Below are 23,962 nucleotides of genomic sequence, written 5' to 3'. Positions count from 1 at the left end.
AAAAAAAATGAAATCACTTTATAAATACAAATAGTTGCATTTAGTTAATAATCCATAGTTTGTGGGTTTTTTGCACATTATCAGTGGTCAAATATAGAACACCCACACATCAGTAGTCACACACCAGCCGTGCTGGTCACACCTCCTGCGGCAGCAACCAATAGGCTCTTCATAAAAGGTCAGCTCCAGGCCCATGTGGACCTTAATCTGGTACTGGGCCTATGCTGTATTCAAAGGGCTACTCAGAGAGGTAGCTACAGGTCGAAGGAAACAAGAACATATGACAATAAATCGGCATCTGGGATTAATATGGAGGAGCTTTATGTTCCAGTGTAATCCATAAATATGACACATGTAAAATGTGTATAATCAAAGGGTGGAAATTTTGAAAGTATGATTCAAGAATAAATACAGTATATTTCACATAATTCGATATATACTGATATATTTCATATACTTGCATATATTTACAAGTTACAAATATTGATATATCCATATATTCATATACTCATATATCATATTCATACAGAGCACATATATTATTCAGTATTAGAACCATTTGTCAGCCATGATGCTGCAGCAGGACTTAGCTATCATGGTATCATGGTATCACTTTAAGCACGATATTACCTAACTTGTTTTTCTCAGTTTAGGGAGTATAAAGAATACAATAAGATCTTTCCTTTTACGCACACTGTCAGAGCTATTTACCAAATATAGAGATGCAGCCCACGGAGCAAGGATGTTTGAAGGACACATAGGCCTCATCAATTGTGCTTCAAGGACAGATGGGAGGATTCTAATAATACAAATAAGAATAAACTATGTCCCCATCTTTTTATAAATGTGTTATCAAATTATGCCAAAAGTCATCCAATGCTTGCATGCCATAGAAGATAACAATCATGTTAAAGGGCGTAATAATGTTCAATGGTTTTGTAATTGAAATGACAAGTGTATAAAAGATCTGTGATTTGTACTCCTCTTTGTTACTTGCGCACTAACCCTGAGAGATGCAATTATACTCTCAGTAAGATTATTTAATTAATTAATAAAGTACTTATTCTTAAGAATATCCGTGCCGGATCAATTACTTGGTGAAGCAGCACACCTGGGAGAATTCATTCCTGAATTAAAAGTATTTTCAACATACAATAGGAACTTTGTCCATCTGCAGCTCCAGGATCCAGGAATTTGCTGGGGCAATCTGGGTCGCTCAAGGACAACCCAGGTCCTTTTTCTTTGTGAAAGGTCCAAACCAAGCTCAAAATTGCCAGGGCTTAAGTTTTGGGCTCTAACAGGGTTATTCCTGGGTCTGACCCCGGATTGCATGCTGTCTGAAAGGGAGCATCATGCTAAAACATGCTGATTGGCTTAACGGGAGATGGAGGATGATGATATCATCAAGAAGCTGCACATCAAATACAGCATGGCACACTGGAATGCGGAGATCAGAGAGCTGCTAGCAATCAGAGGGGAGGAGGACATTAGAAAGTAGATTACTGGGACAGTGAAAGACACCATAGTGTATTTCGATATAGCGAAGATACACACAGTAGTGAGTCATTGGCCATAATTAATGCAATGCAGTGAGCAGTCACCATCCACTTTTCACGACCTCTTCTTTGGTGCCCAGAGAAACAGTCCATCTCTTATGACAAACAGCATTTTGCAGGGCTGACCCAGGTTCAGTGTGAAAAGGGTCGACCCGTGAATAACTAGGGTCCAAGCTGCAGTGTGAAAGGGGGGTAGGTGCTGTGACCCGAGTCCAACCTGTGTTAAAAAAAAACCCAGGAAAAAACAGGATCCAATTTGTAATCTACAAAAGAGCATACTGATGAGTCAAAGGATACTGTTACTGATTTTAGTTCTCTTTACATGCCTGACATCAGCCCTGTACATTCCTTTGATATAGCTGCTATACAAGAACATCAGCCAGGAAATATATGATCCTGATATTGAGGTCAAATCTGACACAAATACCTTACAGGATGCGATGGACCTCAACAATACTTATAAGCATTCAAGCATCTTGATAAAAAGGAGCAGAACAATATATCATAAGAGCACCCACTGTGCAGACACAAGAATAACTACTCTTTTACAATTGAGATTGAATTGATAGAGAAAACAAGTGGTTGCTGAAAGAAATTTCAACAGTTTAACTCCTAAGAAACTCAACCCCACCTCCAACCAACTATTCAACAGTGCACTAAGGGCCTGATTCAGAGCCACTCGCAAAAAGTGAGCGCTCGCTCTGAATCAGGGCGGCCACTTTGTTTTAAAAAACCCGGCCTCCCGGCCGCTCGCTAAGCTGTGGGTGACCACCCACAGCTTTAGTGAGCAGCCAGGTGATGGTCGCAATGATCGCGTCCATTGCAACCATCGGGCTTGCGACGAGACGCTTGTGGTAGGGTCTCGTCTGCCGCAAGCCCCAGTGAGCTTCTGGCTCTAAAAGAGCCAGAAGCTCACTACTGATGTCACTCGTAATGTCAGTAGGGCCGCCCACAAATGGCAGGCGTTCCTTCAGTAACACCTCCGTTTGTCTAGCCACCGCCACACCCTGCCTACAAAACGGGGCGAGCTGTCGATCAACATCGACAGCCAACCCGTTTATAGCAAGCCCCGGAGAGAGAGACAATTTCTGTCTAGCTCTGGGGCTTGTGCACGCGCATAGCGCATGTCGCGCGTGCGCAATGCCCCACCATCGACCCGCTTGCGAGCGCATAGCGCTTGTGAGTGGGTCTGAATCAGGCCCTAAATCTGCACAGTAACAGCAACATATTAAAAGGGAAACTCTGATTTTTTTTTCACTAGATTTGGACTGGACTTTAACCCCACCTCAGTAACCACTGTAGTACGCCCAAGGTGGTTGCTTCCCTGTTCTTTTCTTTTTTTTTTCTATAATGTTCTGTAATTCCACACTGCATATAACACTTCTATGAATTGTTCATCCCACCTACTATGTGTTGCACTCATGATGGATGCAAAGCTGGGATCTTATTATTTTGTATGTATTGCATAGATCTCCTTAGTATTATGTAGCTCTCACATTAAGTATCATTCCATCTAGGTATTGCCTATTCTACCAAGTATAACCCATGTAATTCACCAATATGTGGTCTCAACTACTACCAGGGCCGGACTGGGACTAAAAATAGGCCCTGGCATTTAAAGAGCACACAGGCCCACCTCGTGTCAGCATCTGTCTCCTGGCATAGACTCCTCCCCTAACTATTCCTGACCCCTCCCACTTCTTAGTCTATGCTCTTACAAATGTAATTAATATTAGAACAATAGACAAGTACACATCATTATCTATTAAAATACATACAACAGAGCACATCCTACATGGGAGTCAAACATTTGGTATTGTGTTGGTTCTGTTAAGTTGTGCAGACACCTATAGATATATCTGTCCAATTCGTATAGTGGGACAGAAAATCTGGGAATGTGTGGGAGCAAATAACAATAGAAATTTGCTCCCAGATGCTGGAAAATGGACCAGATTTTCTTTCCCACCAGACAGATTGGACAGATATCTATAGGTAAAGCTGGCACTTCACTGGTGTAGGTCATATACAAAGAAAGGGGAAAGCATTTTCCCAAGCAATAGTTTAGCAGTTGTAGAAGATTAGATAGTGTTCACTGTAGGACTTTTTTAGGGTAGGGGTGCTGAATGCAGAGGACACCTCTGTGCACACCAAAGCAGAGCCACAACTACACATTTTAACAAAAGAGCGTTTGTGCTGCCAACCATAGGGGAAGCAGGGAGAGCGTGTGCACGTGCAAAAAAATTCAGGCGTGGTTTTGCTGGGAAGGGGCGTAGCCACCTAATATTTCAAGTTACATCACACAGTAGTGTTCCTTTTTCACATTACGTCACACGGTAGTGCCCCATAGTCACGTTACGTCATACAGTAGTATCCCTTTTTCACGTTATGTCACACAATAGTGTCCCTTATTCACATACACATATATGAATATTTGCACATAAATATTATAAAATAGAAATATAATAAACAATATATTGTATACAATTAATATTAATACTACATGGATCTGCAGGTTTGAAATAGCAACATACTAAAAGGAATAGAGAGACAGGAAAAAGAGAGGAGGAAAGGGAGGAGCCAGGAGAAAAATGAGGAATTTGGGCAGCTGGGGAGAGAGAAGGAAAGAGGGGACCCAATATAGGAGAATTAGGGAGAGCCATGAGAGAGAGAGGAGGAATAGTAGAATCTGGGGTAGAGAGAGAGAATATGGGGAGCCAGGAGAGACATAGGAGCAATATGGGGAGTAGGAAGAGAGAGAAAAAATAGGGAGAGCAGCGAGAGAGTGAAGGAAGAGGTTGAGCCGAGAGAAAGGGAGGAGGAACTGGGGAAGCTAGAGAGACATAAGAGAAACAGGGTGAGCTGGGAGAGAGAGAAGGAATAGGGGAAGCTGGGAGAGAGAGAGAGAGAGAGAGAGAGAGAGAGAGAAGGAATTAGGGAGGCCAGGAAAGACAAAGGAGAAGGGAGCTGGGTGAGAGTAGGAAGGAATAGGGAAAGACGAGAGAGTGAGGAGGAATAGGGGGGGGACAGGAGAGAGAAGAAAGGGGAAGCTGGGAGAGAGAAGAGGAATAGGGGGAGACGAGAGAGACATAGAAGAAAGGGGAAGCTGGGAGAGAGAAGAGGAATAGGGGGAGACGAGAGAGACATAGAAGAAAGGGGAAGCTGGGAGAGAGAAGAGGAATAGGGGGAGACGAGAGAGACATAGAAGAAAGGGGAAGCTGGGAGAGAGAAGAGGAATAGGGGGAGACATAGGAGAGGGGGAGACGGGAGAGATGGAGAGGGAGACAGACGGGAGAGGGGAAGAGGGAGAGAAAGAGACAGATGGGAGAGGGGAAGAGGGAGAGAGGGAGACAAAGATGGGAGAGAGGGAGAGGGAGAGAGGAAGGGGGGAAGAGGAAGGGGGGAGGGAGACAGATGGGAGAGGGGGAGAGAGAGAGATGGGAGGGGGAGAGTGTGATGGGAGATGGAAGAGGGGGAGATGGGGGAGGCGGTAGAGGGGGAGACAGATGGGAAAAGGGGAGACAGAGATGGCAGAAAGGAAGACAGAGACAGGAAGGGGGGAGAGGCGGAGAGGGAACCGGGAGGTGGAGAGGGAGATGGAAGGGGGAGAGGGAGACAGAGATACTAGAGGGGGAAAGTGAGGGGGAGGGGGAGAGGGAGACAGATAGGAGAGGGGTACAGAGATAGGAGAGGGAGAGGGGGAGAGGGAGATGAGAGAGGGAGATGGGAGGGGCATACATAGGAGAAAGAGGGGAACCTGGGAAAGAGAGAGAAGGAATAGGTGGAGACAGGAGAGACTTGGGCTCAATTCAATTCAACGCAAATTCAATAGCACCGGAAATGAGCTTCCGGAGCTATTTAATCCATTGCTCCACTAAGCCCGACTAAGGATTTACTCTCTCATCCCTCCTGGGATGCAAGCAAAAATCCAACAATCCTTTGCGCGGCAGAAACAGCATCGCACCGGGAAGTTTAGTCAGAGAATGCCCGTTCTCATGACTAAACACCTTGTTTCAGGCGCAAGGCACAGGAGAAGGGCATTCTCCAACCTAACAACACACTGAATTGAATTGAGCCCATTGGAGAAAGAGGGGGAGCTGGGCAAGAGAGGAGGAATAGGGGGAGATGGGAGATAGAGGGTAGGAATAGGGGGAGAATGGAGACAGGAGGAATAAGGGCAGGCAGCAGAGTTTAGGAATAGGGGGAGATGCGAATGGAATAGGGGGAAACAGAAAGAAGAGAGAAGAAATCAGGGAAGATAGAAGAGTGAAAAAGAGGAGGTGGAATAAGGTGAGATGAGAGAGAGACAGAAGGAAATTAATGGCGGAGATGGCAGAGATACCTGATGTAGTTTTGTGCAGAGGTTTTACCTACTCACCATATGCAGTCCCCCGTGAAGCAGCGTCCTGCTGTACTGTAGCTGATGCCCGGAACCCGGAAGTGCGGCCCCTCTGATTGGCATGTACTCCTCGTGTGGCTCCGCCTCCCGGGCAGCAGACTGTCTGCATAGAGCTGCCCCAGATTCCTTCCCACTGACCCCAATCCCAATGGGCTTGGTCACGGGCAGGGCAGTTTCTAGGGTCTGAGGCTCCCAGTGTGAGCAGTCAAAATACGCCTCCCCAAGAAGCAGTAATATTGCGGATTCGGCGTGGCCTCATATTGAGGGAGTGTGGTATCACAGTAAGGGAGCATGCTCTCGAAAGAAGACAGAATGTCAGCCGCTGTACACCCTCCAACTTAAATAGCACACACTGCACACCCCCAACTGACATAGCACATGCTGCACACCCCCCAACTGACATAGCACATGCTGCATACCCCCCGACATAGCACATGCTGCACACACCCCCAACTGACATAGCACATGCTGCACACCCCCAAAATGACATAGCACATGCTGCACACACCCCCCCAAATGACATAGCACATGCTGCGCGTGCACCCCACCAGGCCCCAACATCCTGCTGCAGGCTGCACTTCACCCCGCACAACTGACATTATTTACACATGCTGCTTGCACCCCCCCTTCCCCCTGCTTCCCCCGTGGAGGTGTAGTTACCTGGTGAAGCTGCAACAAGCACATGCGCAGCGCAGCACATTTCCCTGCTGTGCACCCAGGAGGACAGGAGGGAAGGCGATTATTGGTTGCGCGCTGTGCGCATGCAAAGTTGAGGCTGGGAGACAGCACTGAGTCGGATACGGCACCCGCCCCTAGAAACGGCCCTGGTCGCGGCAGTAGAACCTCCCGTACCTCGCTTGCTTAGCAGTAGTAGTAGTAGTAGTAGTAGTTGTAGTAGTAGCAGTAGTAGTAGTAACAGTAGTAGTAGCAGCAGCAGTAGTAGTTGTAATGGTAGTAGTAGTAGCAGTAATAGTAGTAGAAGTAGCAGCAGTAATAATAGTAGTAGTAGTTGCAGTAGTAGCAGCAGCAGCAGTAGTATTAGTAGTTGTAATGGCAGTAGTAAAAGCAAGTAGTAGCAGTAGTAGTAGCAACAACAGTAGCAGCATTTGTAGGAGCAGTAAAGGCAGTAGTAGTAGTAGTAGTAGTAGTATTAATAGTATTTCTAGTAATAATATGGAAATGGTAGTAGTAGTAGCGGTTGTAGTATTGTAGAAGCAGCAGTAGTAGTAGTAGTTGTAATGGTAGTAGTAGTAGTAGCAGCAGCAGTAGTAGTAGTAGCAGTAGTAATAGTAGTAGTAGTTGTAGTAGTAGCAGCAGTAGTAGCAGTAGTAGTAGCAGCAGCAGTAGTAGTAGTAGCAGTAGTAATAGTAGTAGTTGTAGTAGTACCAGCAGCAGTAGTAGCAGTAGTAGCAGCAGTAGTAGTTGTAATGGTAGTAGTAGTAGCAGTAATAGTAGTAGTAGTAGCAGCAGCAGTAATAATAGTAGTAGTAGTAGTAGCAGCAGCAGTAGTATTAGTAGTTGTAATGGTAGTGGTAAAAGCAAGTAGTAGCAGTAGTAGTAGTAGTAGTAGTATTAATAGTATTTCTAGTAATAATATGGAAATGGTAGTAGTAGTAGCGGTTGTAGTATTGTAGAAGCAGCAGTAGTAGTAGTAGTTGTAATGGTAGTAGTAGTAGTAGCAGCAGCAGTAGTAGTAGTAGCAGTAGTAATAGTAGTAGTAGTTGTAGTAGTAGCAGCAGTAGTAGTTGTAATGGTAGTAGTAGTAGCAGTAATAGTAGTAGTAGTAGCAGCAGTAATAATAGTAGTAGTAGTAGCAGCAGCAGTAGTATTAGTAGTTGTAATGGTAGTGGTAAAAGCAAGTAGTAGCAGTAGTAGTAGCAACAATAGTAGAAGCAAAGGCAGTAGTAGTATTAATAGTATTTCTAGTAGTAATATGGTAGTAGTAGCAGTGGTAGTTGTAGTATTGTAGTAGCAGTAGCAGTAGTATTAGTGGTAGTAACAGTAGTAGTAATAGCAGTAGTAGTGGCAGCTGTAGTAGTAGTAGTAGTAGTAGTAGTAGTAGTAGTAGTAGTGGTAGTAGTAGTACTATAGTAGCAGTAGTAGTATTAGTGGTAGTAGTAGTAGTAGTAGTTGTAGTAGTAGTAGCAGCAGTACTAGTAGTAATATTAGTAATAATGGTAGTAGAAGTAGTAGTGGCAGTATTAGTAGTGGCAGTAGTAGTAGTTATATTAGTAGTAATAGTAGTAGTAGTAGTAATGGTAGTAGTAGTAGTGGTAGTAGTAGCAGTATTAGTAGCGGTAGTAGTAGCAGTAGTAGTATCAGCAGCAGTTGGAGTAGCAGTATTAATAGTCATAGTAATGGTAGGAGTAGCAGTAGTTGTTGCAGTAGTAGTAGTAGCAGCAGTAGTAGTAATATTAGTAATAATGCTAGTAGTAGCAGTAATAGTAGTAGTAGTAGTAGTAGTAGTAGCAGTAGTAGTAATATTAGTAATAATGTTAGTAGTAGTAGCAGTAGTAGTAGTAGTAATATTAGTACTAATGGTGGTAGTAGTAGTAGTAGTAATGGTAATGGTAGTAGTAGTATCAGCAGCAGTAGTAGTATCAGCAGCAGTTGTAGTAGCAGTAGTAATTGTTGTAGTAACAGTAGTAGCATTAGTAGTAGTACTAGTAGTAATAGTAGTAGCAGTAGTATCAGTTGTAGTAATATTAGCAGTAATGTTAGTAGTAGCAGTAGCAGCAGAAGTAGTATCAGCAGCAGCTGCAGTAGTAATGGTAGTAGTAACAGTAGTAGCATTAGTAGTAGTACTAGTAGTAATAGTAGTAGCAGTAGTATCAGTTGTAGTAATATTAGTAGTATTTTAGTAGTAGTAGCAGTTGTAGTAGTATCAGCAATAGTAGTAGCAGTTGTAGTAGTATCAGCAATAGTAGTAATGTTAGTAATAATGTTAGTAGCAGTTGTAGTAGTATCAGCAATAGTAGTAGCAGTTGTAGTTGTATCAGCAATAGTAGTAATATTAGTAATAATGTTTGTAGTAGCAGTAGTAGTAGTAGTAGTAGTAGTAGTAGTATCAGTAGTAGCAGTTGTAGTAATATTAGTAGTAATGGTAGAAGTATCAGTAGTAGTAGCAGCAGTAGTAGTAATATTAGTACTAATGGCAGTAGTAGTAGTAATGGTAATTGTAGTAGTAGCAGCAATAGTAGCAGTAACAGCAGCAGTATCAGCAGCAGTAGTAACAGTAGTAGTAATGGTAGTAGTAACAGTAGTAGCATTAGTAGTAGCAGCAGTAGTAGTAATATTAGTAATAATGGTAGTAGTAGTAATAGTAATGGTAATGATAGTAGTAGTATTAATGGTAGTAGTATCAGCAGCAGTTGAAGTAGCAATAGTAATAGTAATGGCAGTAGTAGTAGTAGTAATATTAGTAATGTTAGTAGTAGTAATAATATTAGTACTAATGGTGGTAGTAGTAGTAGTAGTAGTAGTAATGGTAGTAGTAGTGGCAGTAGTAGCAGTAGTAGTATCAGCAACAGTTTTAGTAGCAGTAGTAATAGTCATAGTAATGGTAGTAGTAGCAGTAGTAGTAGCAGCAGCAGTAGTAGTAATAGTAGTAGTAGTAGTAATGGTAGTAGTAGCAGTAGTAGTAGCAGTAGTATTATCAGTAGTTGTAGCAGTAGCAGTGGTAATTGTAGTAGTAGTAGTAGTAGTGGTATTTAGTAATAGTAGCAGTAGTGCAGTAGTAGTATTCGCAGTAGTAGTATTAGCGATAGCAGTAGTGGTAGTAGTAGCAGTAGTAGTAATAGTAGCAGTAGTAGTTGTAGTAGTAGTAGTAGTAGTAGTAGTAGAAGTAGTAGTAGACATTTGACTGAAGTGCCATTCCAGACAAAGCCTGGTTGTATATTTACTATGGTTCGATTTGAGATTAATGGCAGTAGTAGCAGTAGTATTATCAGTAGTTGTAGCAGTAGCAGTGGTAATAGTAGTAGTAGTAGTATTAGTGGTATTAGTAATAGTAGCAGTAGTGCAGTAGTAGTATTCGCAGTAGTAGTATTAGTGGTAGCAGTAGTGGTAGTAGTAGCAGTAGTAGTAATAGTAGCAGTAGTAGTTGTAGTAGTAGTAGTAGTAGTAGTAGAAGTAGTAGTAGACATTTGACTGAAGTGCCATTCCAGACAAAGCCTGGGTGTATATTTACTATGGTTCGATTTGAGATTAATTTTTATGAATCTCTGAAATCTCCTGAGATTGAATTGAACTCGAACAGCAAAATCCTTAGCAAATCTCAAATTTACTAATAATGGATTTTGCTTTTGATTTTCTACTCAAATTTGATCTTGTTTCAGTTTTACCACTTGCCTGGCATGGTCATATCAGATACGACCATACCAGACTGGGTTTTCCCTGACATGGTCGTATCTGATACGACCAGTCAGAAAAGCTCTGTGGGTGGCTGCTAGAAAATCTTATTCTAGAAGCCACCAATCACAGAGGGACCTATTTGTCCATCTGCACACTGTCCCTCCCCATGGGCCGGCCAATCACTAGTAGCAGTGATCGGACAGCCCAGCGCCTGCACACCCACCCTCGATGGCTGCCCAAGGGACAGAGCAACCGCCGGGTAAATAGAAACAGCAGCGCTGATGGTGCTAGCAGCAGCTCGGCAGCTTCTGACAGCTTCTGACAGCGCTGTCCTTCTCTCCCTCCCCTCCAGCTAGCAGCAGCCCGGTGGCTGCTGACAGAGCAGAAAAGCAGCACTGAGAGCGCTGTCCTTCTCTCCCTCCTCCTCTGGCTAGCAGCAGCCCGGCGGCTGATGACAGGGCAGAGAAGGCAGCTCTGAGAGCGCTATCCTTCTCTCCATCCTCCTCTGGAAGGGCAGAGCAGCTGCCGGGCAGAGAAGGATAGCGCTATCAGCACAGTCCTTCTCTCTCTCTCAGCAGCTGCAAATAAGACAGAGCAGCCGCCGGTCAAATAGAAGGTAGCGCTATCAGCGCTGACCTTTTCTCCACCCCCAACACCACCCTGTTAGCAGCAACTCAGCGGCAGTAAATAGTAGAAGGAGCAGCCGCTGGCCAAAGAGCAAACCCCTCCTCTCCCTCCCCCATTCTTGCAAGCCCCACCCTCCATGAACAAAAAGCAAAGCCCTGGCCTATGTATATGTATATATGTATATATATATATATATATATATATATACTGTATATATGTGTATATATATATATAAATATAGGTGACGGACGGAACTCCGGGACTGGTATAACAAAATCAAAGAACACTGTCTATTGTATAGTCAACGTTTCAGAGCAACTCGGCTCTTTTAATATATATATATATATATATATATGTGTGTGTGTGTGTATGTATATATATGTATATGTTCAAAAACGGCGGCACTCAGGTATGAAGAAACATGTTCAACAACAGGTATGCTCCAACATTTTGGAGTAATTTAATACTCCATTATCAAGGTATAAACATACAATAACATATACACTTACTTATAGCACCTCCACCGCACCACGTGTGTAATGGATGGCATTACACCAGTCGGCCATTCGGGCTGCTATTGACGATGTATCCACCGTGTTGTGAGACACGGTGGATACATCGTCTGGACACTATGGCTCCTAGGGGCCTTAATGAAAATCTGGGACTACACTGTTTTATATGATTGTTTATATAATTGTCTCTATATTTAGTCCATTTGTTCAAAATTTGATATTCTTATACTGTGTTTTGTTCATAGAGCCTCATTAATCATTTATGCAAGTATTATGCTAAGCCATGTATAATATTGAAGGCATTAATACGAGATTATGCATTTTAAATATATGATATCATTGATATTCAGCATTAGGTGTATGACAGCTAAGTTACAATTGCAAAGCACGATTAGTCCAATTGATGTATTTTGTTCTTCATTGAGCTGCAGCATTGTCACTGTTTTTATTATTGTTATGCAGCGGTTTCCATGGCTACGGACCCGGGATGATGACGTCATACGTGAGCGCCATCTCTCCCGTGATTACCGGAAGCCAGACGCTGTTACACACGTGGTGCGGTGGAGGTGCTATAAGTAAGTGTATATGTTATTGTATGTTTATACCTTGATAATGGAGTATTAAATTACTCCGAAACGTTGGAGCATACCTGTTGTTGAACACGTTTCTTCATACCTGAGTGCCGCCGTTTTTGAACATATATGTTTAGGACTTTTATGGAGGTCTCCTACGGAGGGCAACAGGGACTTGGATCTATTTGTTTTTGGAGTGCCGCTCTTTTGGATGCATATTATGTATATATATATATGTATGTATATATGTATACACACACGTGTAATATATACACAAGGATATATACATTACACTGTGTATATAGATTTTATATATATATATATATATATATATATATACAATATATATATATATATATATATATATATATATATATAATTTTATGTGGATTCGGCACCAGTAGAGAGTAACAGTGAATAAAAGATATGTGATTCCAAATATATGGAATGTAATGCGGATAAGCCCAATAGATTTAATCTAAGCGGGTGTCAGCTCCGTGTGAATAATATGTAGTATTTGTGAAAATTGGAGGTACTGGCTAAATGCTGTGGTATGTCTCCACTTTCAACAGACTGGTGGCTCATGAATCAGCCACCCAAATATATTTAATCTCTCAACATCTGGTCAGCCCCACCAGACAGTTATAACTAGGGGTGTGCACCGGCCACTTTTCGTGTTTTGTGTTTTGGTTTTGGATCTGGATCTTTCTTCGTGTTTTGGATCTGGATTGGTTTTGCCAAAACCACCCTTCTGTGTTTTGGGTTCTGGGTTTTGTGTATTGGATCTGTATTTTTTTGAAAAAAAGCATAAAAACAGCTAAAATCACAGAATTTGTAGGTTTTTCTGCTCCTATGCTATTATTAACCTCAATAACCTTAATTTCCACTCATTTCCAGTCTATTCTGAACACCTCACACCTCACAATAGTGTTTTTATGTCCAAAAGGTTGCACCGAGGTAGCTGGATGACTATGCTAAGCGACACGAGTGGGCGGCACAAACACGTGACCCATCTAGGCATGATACTGCAGTGGCAGACAGCATGGCAGTTTGAAAAACTAGGCCCCAAACTGTACATAATGCAAAGAAAAAAAAGAGGTGCAAGATGGAATTGTCCTTGGGCCCTCCCACCCACCCTTATGTTGTATAAACAGGACATGCACACTTTAACAAACCAATCATTTCAGCACCAGGGTCTGCCACACAACTGTGGCTGAAATGATTGGTTCGTTTGGGCCCCCACAAAACAAGCTGGCAATTAATCTGTCCCTGCACAAACTGGCTCTACGGAGGCAAGATGTCATCCTCATCCTCCTCATCCACCGATTCCTCACCCTCTTCAATGTGTACATCCTCATCCTCACAAAGCATTAACTCATCCCCACTTGAATCCACCACCACAGGTCCCTCTGTACGTTCTGGAGGCTGGTCTCCCTGGAAGAGCTGATAATTAATTTTGATGAACATCATCTTCTCCACATTCTGTGGAAGCAACCTCCTACGCCTTTCGCTGACAAGGCTCCCGGCTGCACTAAACACTCTTTCGGAGTACACACTGGAGGGGGGGCAACTCAGGTAAAATAGAGCCAGTTTGTACAGGGGCCTCCAAATTGCCTCTTTTTCCTGATATTACAGGTATGGACTGTCTGACATGCCTACTTGGATGCTGTCACCGATGTAATCCTCCACCATTCTGTCAATGGTGACAGTATCATATGCAGTGACAGTAGACATGTCAGAAATTGCTGCCAGGTCCTTCAGTCCGGACCAGATGTCCAAACTTGGTCCTGCTTGCTCTGCATCACCGCCAGCGGGTTGCTTAGGATACCTAAGTTTTTTCCTGGCAGCCCCAGTTGCAGGAGAAAATTAAGATGGAGCTGTTGACGTGTCACGTTCTGCTTCAGCTGACAGTGTGTTCACCAGCAGGTCTTTGCACCTCTGCAGGCTTGTGTCGGCCGGAAAGAGAGTCACCACATAGGCTTTAAACCTAGGATCGAGCACGGTGGCCAAAATGTAGTGGTCTGATTTTAACAGATTGACCACCCTGGATTCCTGGCAAAGCAAATGAAGGGCTTCATCCACAAGTCCCACATGCCGAGCGGAATCGCTCTGTCTTAGCTCCTCCTTCACTTTCTCCAGCTGCTTCTGCAAAAGCCTGATGAGGGGAATGACCTGACTCAAGCTGGCAGTGTCTGAACTGACTTCACGTGTGGCAAGTTCGAAGGGCTGGAGAACCTTGCACAACACGGAAATCATTCTACACTGCGCTTGAGTCAGGTGCATACCCCCTCCTTTGCCTATGTCATAGGTGGATGTATAGGCTTGTATGGCCTTTTGCTGCTCCTCCATCCTCTGAAGCATATAGAGGGTTGAGTTCCAACGCGTCACAACCTCTTGCTTCAGGTGATGGCGGGGCAGGTTCAAGAGTGTTTGCTGGCGCTCCAGTCTTCGTCATGCAGTCGCTGAATGGCGAAAGTGGCCAGAAATTTTTCGGGCCACCCAAAGCGTCTCCTGCATGCCCCTGTCGCTTTTCAGAAAGTTCTGCACCACCAAGTTTATTGTGTGAGCAAAACATGGGACGTGCTGGAATTTGCCCTGATGTAATGCCCGCATAATATTGGTGGCGTTGTCAGATATCACAAATCCCCAGGAGAGTCTAAGTGGGGTAAGCCACTGGGTGATGATTTCCCTCAGTTTCTCTAAGAGGTTGTCAGTGGTGTGCCTCTTACTGAAACCGGTGATACACAGCGTAGCCTGCCTTGGAACGAGCTGGCGTTTCTGAGATTCTGCTACTGGTGACGCTGCTGCTGTTGCTGCGTAAGGTGATACATCTACCCAGTGGGCTGTCACAGTCATATAGTCCGTAGTCTGCCCTGTTCCACTTGTCCACATGTCCGTGGTTAAGTGGACATTGTGTACAACCGCATTTTTCAGGACACTGAGGACACTTTTTCTGAGGTTTCTGTACAGTCTCGGTATCGCCTGCCTAGTGAAGTGGAATCTAGACGGGATTTGGAAACGGGGACACACTACCTCCATCAATTGTCTAAATCCCACTGCACTAATGGCGGATACTGGACGCACGTCTAACACCAACATAGCAGTCAAGGTCTCAGTTATACGTTTTGCTTCAGGGTGACTGCTGTCATACTTCATCCTCCTCGCTAAGGACTGTTGGAGGGTCAATTGTTTAGTAAAAGTAGTGGTGTTCCTACTTCCTCTCTGGGATGATGAACGACTCCCAGCAGCAGCAACAGCAGCAGCGGCAGCAGTAGGCATAGCAATGCAGGATCCTCTGGAGGAATCCCGGATAGGAGAGTCAGTCATGCCAATGACATGGCCTGCAGGACTACTTCCGATCCTGACTAAGGAGGAAATTGACGAGGAGGGAGTTGACGGTGTGGTTTGCAGGCGCTTGGATACAGCAGGACAACGGGATTTAGGTGTCCCTGGACTGCTTACGGTCTTAGCCTAAGTTTCTGAACTTGACAGTAACTTTTTATGAACGCGCTGCAGGTGCCGTATAAGGGAGGATGTTCCAAGGTGGTTGACGTCCCTACCCCTACTTATTTCACCTTTACATATGGTACATATGGCAAGACAGTTGTTGTCTGGATTTGGATAGAAATATTGCCAGACCAAAGAGGTGGAATGTTTGGTCTTCTGCCCAGGCATGACCGAGATGGGCTTTTTCATCCCACAGACAACAACTGTCTCCCCTGGAGCCTGATTTAAACAAACCACATCACCATCAGAATCATCCTCGCCAACTTCCTCCTCAGCGCCAGCTACACCAGTATCCTCATCCTGTTGTACTTCAACAGTGACATCTTCAATTTGCATATCAGCAAGTGGACTGTGGGTGCTCCTTTCTGCACTTGCAGGGGGCGTGCAAATGGTGAAAAGAGCCACCTCTTCCCGTCCAGTGCTGGGAAGGTCAGGCATCGCAACCACCAACACACTTGGACTCTCCTTGGGGATTTGTGATATCTTCATAGAAAGCACAGTTCTTCGCTGTGCTTTTGCCAGCTTAACTCTTTTGATTTTTTTAGTGGGAGGAGGGCTTCCATCGTCATGTGAAGCTGAACCACTAGTCATGAACATACTAGGGATCGACCTTAGCCGTTCCTTGCCACTCCGTGTCGTAAATGGCATATTGGCAAGTTTACGTTTCTCTTCAGCTGATTTAAATGTTTTTTTCAAGGTCATTTTCCTGAACTTTGTCATTTGGGATTGTATGTGCCCTCTATTATGACATTGGGCATCGGCCTTGGCAGATGACGTTGATGGCATGTTATCATCTATGTCATGATTAGTGGCAGCAGCTTCAGCACTAGGAGGAAGTGGTTCTTGATCTTTCTCTATTTTAATTTTATCGGAGAAAGTTTGGTCCTCCATTTATGTTATATCGATTTTATATATACGTGCGGCTAAACACAGAAAATATTTTTTATTTTAGCTGGAGAGTAGTGCACTTTGTGGGTTACACCAGCCTTTAAGTAATGAGCCAGCCGGCTCTTTACTTATGGGACACAGGCGCACTCTTGGCGCTGCTCCTTTGTTGATGCACGTGCGGCTACTGCGCACACAATTCACAAACACAGAAAATATTTATTTTTTTGGTTTGGCGTGTACTTTGGGGGTTACAGCACCCTTTAACGGTCAAGCCAGCCGGCCCTTAACATATGACACAGGCGAACGCTTGGCACTACTTTGTTGATGCACGTGCGGCTACTGCGCACACAATTCACAAACACAGAAAATATAATTTTTTTTGGTTTGGACTGGAGTGTACTTTGGGTGTTACAGCACCCTTTAATGGTCAAGCCAGCCGGCCCTTTACTTATGACACAGGCACACGCTTGGCACTACTTTGTTGATGCACGTGCGGCTACTGCGCACACAATTCACAAACACAGAAAATAATATTTTTGGGGGTTTGGAGTGTACTTTGGGGGTTACAGCACCCTTTAATGGTCAAGCCAGCTGGCCCTTTACTTATGACACAGGCGCACGCTTGGCACTACTTTGTTGATGCACGTGCGGCTACAGCGCACACAATTCACAAACACAGAAAATAATTATTTTTTTGCTTTGGACTGGAGTGTACTTTGGAAGTTACAGCACCCTTTAACGGTCAAGCCAGCCGGCCCTTTACTTATGACACAGGCGCACGCTTGGCACTACTTTGTTGATGCACAAGCTGCTACTGCGCACACAATTCACAAACACAGAAAATAATTTATTTTTTGGTTTGGACTGGAGAGAACTTTGGAGGTTGCAGCACCCTTTAACGGTCAAGCCAGTTGTCCCTTTACTTATGACACAGGCGCACGCTTGGCACTACTTTGTTGATGCACGTGCGGCTACTGCGCACACAATTCACAAACACAGAAAATAATTTTTTTTTTGGTTTGGACTGGAGTGTACTTTGGGAGTTACAGCACCCTTTAACGGTCAAGCCAGCTGGGCCTTTACTTATGACACAGGCGCACGCTTGGCACTACTTTGTTGATGCACGTGCGGCTACTGCGCACACAATTCACAAACACAGAAAAAATATTTTGTTATTTGGTTTGGAGTGTACTTTGGGGGTTACAGCACCCTTTAACGGTCAAGCCAGCCAGCCCTTTACTTATGACACAGGCGCACTCTTGGCGCTGCTCCTTTGTTGATGCACGTGCGGCTACTGCGCACACAATTCACAAACACAGAAAATATTTTTTTTTTTGGTTTGGACTGGAGTGTACTTTGGGAGTTACAGCACCCTTTAACGGTCAAGCCAGCCGGCCCTTTACTTATGACACAGGCGCACGCTTGGCACTACTTTGTTGATGCACGTGCGGCTACTGCACACACAATTCACAAAAACAGAAAATATATATTTTTTTGGTTTGGACTGGAGTGTACATTGGGTGTTACAGCACCCTTTAACGGTCAAGCCAGCCGGCCCTTTACTTATGACACAGGCACACGCTTGGCACTACTTTGATGATGCACGTGCGGCTACTGCGCACACAATTCACAAACACAGAAAATAATATTTTTGGGGGTTTGGAGTGTACTTTGGGGGTTACAGCACCCTTTAATGGTCAAGCCAGCTGGCCCTTTACTTATGACACAGGCGCACGCTTGGCACTACTTTGTTGATGCACGTGCGGCTACAGCGCACACAATTCACAAACACAGAAAATAATTATTTTTTTGCTTTGGACTGGAGTGTACTTTGGAAGTTACAGCACCCTTTAACGGTCAAGCCAGCCGGCCCTTTACTTATGACACAGGCGCACGCTTGGCACTACTTTGTTGATGCACAAGCTGCTACTGCGCACACAATTCACAAACACAGAAAATAATTTATTTTTTGGTTTGGACTGGAGAGAACTTTGGAGGTTGCAGCACCCTTTAACGGTCAAGCCAGTTGTCCCTTTACTTATGACACAGGCGCACGCTTGGCACTACTTTGTTGATGCACGTGCGGCTACTGCGCACACAATTCACAAACACAGAAAATATTTTTTTTTTTGGTTTGGACTGGAGTGTACTTTGGGAGTTACAGCACCCTTTAACGGTCAAGCCAGCTGGGCCTTTACTTATGACACAGGCGCACGCTTGGCACTACTTTGTTGATGCACGTGCGGCTACTGCGCACACAATTCACAAACACAGAAAAAATATTTTGTTATTTGGTTTGGAGTGTACTTTGGGGGTTACAGCACCCTTTAACGGTCAAGCCAGTTGTCCCTTTACATATGACACAGGCGCACGCTTGGCACTACTTTGTTGATGCACGTGAGGCTACTGCGCAAACAATTCACAAACACAGAAAAAAAATTTTTTTTGGTTTGGAGTGTACTTTTGGGGTTACAGCACCCTTTAACGGTCAAGCCAGCCAGCCCTTTACTTATGACACAGGCGCATGCTTGGCACTACTTTGTTGATGCACGTGAGGCTACTGCGCACACAATTCACAAACACAGAAAATATTTTTTTTTTTGGTTTGGACTGGAGTGTACTTTGGGAGTTAAAGCACCCTTTAACGGTCAAGCCAGCCGGCCCTTTACTTATGACACAGGCGCACGCTTGGCACTACTTTGTTGATGCACGTGCGGCTACTGCACACACAATTCACAAAAACAGAAAATATATATTTTTTTGGTTTGGACTGGAGTGTACATTGGGGGTTACAGCACCCTTTAACGGTCAAGCCAGCCGGCCCTTTACTTATGACACAGGCGCACGCTTGGCACTACTTTGATGATGCACGTGCGGCTACTGCGCACACAATTCACAAACACAGAAAATATATATTTTTTTGGTTTGGACTGGAGTGTACATTGGGTGTTACAGCACCCTTTAACGGTCAAGCCAGCCGGCCCTTTACTTATGACACAGGCACACGCTTGGCACTACTTTGATGATGCACGTGCGGCTACTGCGCACACAATTCACAAACACAGAAAATAATATTTTTGGGGGTTTGGAGTGTACTTTGGGGGTTACAGCACCCTTTAATGGTCAAGCCAGCTGGCCCTTTACTTATGACACAGGCGCACGCTTGGCACTACTTTGTTGATGCACGTGCGGCTACAGCGCACACAATTCACAAACACAGAAAATAATTATTTTTTTGCTTTGGACTGGAGTGTACTTTGGAAGTTACAGCACCCTTTAACGGTCAAGCCAGCCGGCCCTTTACTTATGACACAGGCGCACGCTTGGCACTACTTTGTTGATGCACAAGCTGCTACTGCGCACACAATTCACAAACACAGAAAATAATTTATTTTTTGGTTTGGACTGGAGAGAACTTTGGAGGTTGCAGCACCCTTTAACGGTCAAGCCAGTTGTCCCTTTACTTATGACACAGGCGCACGCTTGGCACTACTTTGTTGATGCACGTGCGGCTACTGCGCACACAATTCACAAACACAGAAAATAATTTTTTTTTTGGTTTGGACTGGAGTGTACTTTGGGAGTTACAGCACCCTTTAACGGTCAAGCCAACTGGGCCTTTACTTATGACACAGGCGCACGCTTGGCACTACTTTGTTGATGCACGTGCGGCTACTGCGCACACAATTCACAAACACAGAAAAAATATTTTGTTATTTGGTTTGGAGTGTACTTTGGGGGTTACAGCACCCTTTAACGGTCAAGCCAGTTGTCCCTTTACATATGACACAGGCGCACGCTTGGCACTACTTTGTTGATGCACGTGAGGCTACTGCGCAAACAATTCACAAACACAGAAAAAATTTTTTTTTTGGTTTGGAGTGTACTTTTGGGGTTACAGCACCTTTTAACGGTCAAGCCAGCCAGCCCTTTACTTATGACACAGGCGCACGCTTGGCACTACTTTGTTGATGCACTTGCGGCTACTGCGCACACAATTCACAAACACAGAAAATATTTTTTTTTTTGGTTTGGACTGGAGTGTACTTTGGGAGTTAAAGCACCCTTTAACGGTCAAGCCAGCCGGCCCTTTACTTATGACACAGGCGCACGCTTGGCACTACTTTGTTGATGCACGTGCGGCTACTGCACACACAATTCACAAAAACAGAAAATATATATTTTTTTGGTTTGGACTGGAGTGTACATTGGGGGTTACAGCACCCTTTAACGGTCAAGCCAGCCGGCCCTTTACTTATGACACAGGCGCACGCTTGGCACTACTTTGATGATGCACGTGCGGCTACTGCGCACACAATTCACAAACACAGAAATTTTTTTTTTTTTGCTTTGGACTGGAGTGTACTTTGGGAGCTACAGCACCCTTTAATGGTCAAGCCAGCCTGCCCGTTACTTATGACACAGGCGCACGCTTGGCACTACTTTGTTGATGCACATGCGGCTACGGCGCACACAATTCACAAACACAGAAAATAATTTTTTTTTTTGGTTTGGACTGGAGAGTACTTTGGGGGTTACAGCACCCTTTAACAGTCAAGCCAGCCGGCCCTTTACTTATGACACAGGCGCACGCTTGGCACTACTTTGTTGATGCACGTGCGGCTACTGCGCACACAATTCACAAACACAGAAAATAATATTTTTTGGGGTTTGGTGTGTACTTTGGGGGTTACAGCACCCTTTTAGTGGTCAAGCCAGCTGGCCCTTTACTTATGACACAGGCGCACGCTTGGCACTACTTTGTTGATGCACGTGCGGCTACTGCGCACACAATTCACAAACACAGAAAATATTTTTTTTTTGGTTTGGACTGTAGTGTATTTGGGAGTTACAGCACCCTTTACCGGTCAAGCCAGCCGGGCCTTTACTTATGACACAGGCGCACGCTTGGCACTACTTTGTTGATGCACGTGCGGCTACTGCGCACACAATTCACAAACACAGAAAAAATATTTTGTTATTTGGTTTGGAGTGTACTTTGGGGGTTACAGCACCCTTTAACGGTCAAGCCAGCCTGCCTTTTACTTATGACACAGGCGCACGCTTGGCACTACTTTGTTGATGCACGTGCGGCTACTGCGCACACAATTCACAAACACAGAAAAAAATATTTTTTTTGGTTTGGAGTGTACTTTGGGGGTTACAGCACCCTTTAACGGTCAAGCCAGCCGGCCCTTTACTTATGACACAGGCGCAAGCTTGGCACTACTTTGTTGATGCACGTGCGGCTACTGCGCACACAATTCACAAACACAGAAAATATTTTTTTTTTTGGTTTGGACTGGAGTGTACTTTGGGAGTTACAGCACCCTTTAACGGTCAAGCCAGCCGGCCCTTTACTTATGACACAGGCGCACGCTTGGCACTACTTTGTTGATGCTCGTGCGGCTACTGCGCTCACAATTCACAAACACAGAAAAAATATTTTGTTATTTGGGTTGGAGTGTACTTTGGGGGTTACAGCACCCTTTAACGGTCATGCCAGCTGGCCCTTTACTTATGGCACAGGGTCACGCTTGGCACTACTTTGTTGATGCACGTGCGGCTACTGCGCACACAATTCACAAACAGAAAATATTTTTTTTTTGTTTTGGACTGGACTGTACTTTGGGGGTTACAGCACCCTTTAACGGTCAAGCCAGCCGGCCCTTTACTTATGACACAGGCGCACATTTGGCACTACATTGTTGATGCACGTGCGGCTACTGCGCACACAATTCACAAACACAGAAAAAATATTTTGTTATTTGGTTTGGAGTGTACTTTGGGGGTTACAGCACCCTGTAACGGTCAAGCCAGCCGGCCCTTTACTTATGACACAGGCGCACGCTTGGCACTACTTTGTTGATGCACGTGCGGCTACTGCGCACACAATTCACAAACACAGAAAATATTTATTTTTTTGGTTTGGACTGGAGTGTACTTTGGGAGTTAAAGCACCCTTTAACGGTCAAGCCAGCTGGCCCTTTACTTATGACACAGGCGCAAGCTTGGCACTACTTTGTTGATGCACGTGCGGCTACTGCGCACACAATTCACAAACACAGAAAAAATATTTTGTTATTTGGTTTGGAGTGTACTTTGGGGGTTACAGCACCCTTTAACGGTCAAGCCAGCCGGCCCTTTACTTATGACACTGGCGCACGCTTGGCACTATTTTGTTGATGCACGTGCGGCTACTGCGCACACAATTCACAAACACAGAAAATATATATTATTTTGTTTTGAACTGGAGTGAATTTTGGGGGTTACAGCACCCTTTAACGGTCAAGCCAGCCGGCCCTTTACTTATGACACAGGCGCACGCTTGGCACTACTTTGATGATGCACGTGCGGCTACTGCGCACTCAATTCACAAACAGAAAATTTTTTTTTTTGCTTTGGACTGGAGTGTACTTTGGGAGCTAGAGCACCCTTTAAAGGTCAAGCCAGCCTGCCCTTTACTTATGACACAGGCGCACGCTTGGCACTACTTTGTTGATGCACGTGCGGCTACGGCGCACACAATTCACAAACACAGAAAATAATTTTTTTTTTTGGTTTGGACTGGAGAGTACTTTGGGGGTTACAGCACCCTTTAACAGTCAAGCCAGCCGGCCCTTTACTTATGACACAGGCACACGCTTGGCACTACTTTGTTGATGCACGTGCGGCTACTGCGCACACAATTCACAAACACAGAAAATAATATTTTTGGGGGTTTGGAGTGTACTTTGGGGGTTACAGCACCCTTTAATGGTCAAGCCAGCTGGCCCTTTACTTATGACACAGGCGCACGCTTGGCACTACTTTGTTGATGCACGTGCGGCTACAGCGCACACAATTCACAAACACAGAAAATAATTATTTTTTTGCTTTGGACTGGAGTGTACTTTGGAAGTTACAGCACCCTTTAACGGTCAAGCCAGCCGGCCCTTTACTTATGACACAGGCGCACGCTTGGCACTACTTTGTTGATGCACAAGCTGCTACTGCGCACACAATTCACAAACACAGAAAATAATTTATTTTTTGGTTTGGACTGGAGAGAACTTTGGAGGTTGCAGCACCCTTTAACGGTCAAGCCAGTTGTCCCTTTACTTATGACACAGGCGCACGCTTGGCACTACTTTGTTGATGCACGTGCGGCTACTGCGCACACAATTCACAAACACAGAAAATATTTTTTTTTTTGGTTTGGACTGGAGTGTACTTTGGGAGTTACAGCACCCTTTAACGGTCAAGCCAGCTGGGCCTTTACTTATGACACAGGCGCACGCTTGGCACTACTTTGTTGATGCACGTGCGGCTACTGCGCACACAATTCACAAACACAGAAAAAATATTTTGTTATTTGGTTTGGAGTGTACTTTGGGGGTTACAGCACCCTTTAACGGTCAAGCCAGTTGTCCCTTTACATATGACACAGGCGCACGCTTGGCACTACTTTGTTGATGCACGTGAGGCTACTGCGCAAACAATTCACAAACACAGAAAAAAAATTTTTTTTGGTTTGGAGTGTACTTTTGGGGTTACAGCACCCTTTAACGG

Source organism: Taudactylus pleione, unplaced genomic scaffold (assembly GCF_031769625.1).
Source record: "Taudactylus pleione unplaced genomic scaffold, aTauple2 ptg000064l, whole genome shotgun sequence".
NCBI lineage: Eukaryota > Metazoa > Chordata > Amphibia > Anura > Myobatrachidae > Taudactylus > Taudactylus pleione.
Note: the sequence above shows the minus strand (reverse complement) of the source record.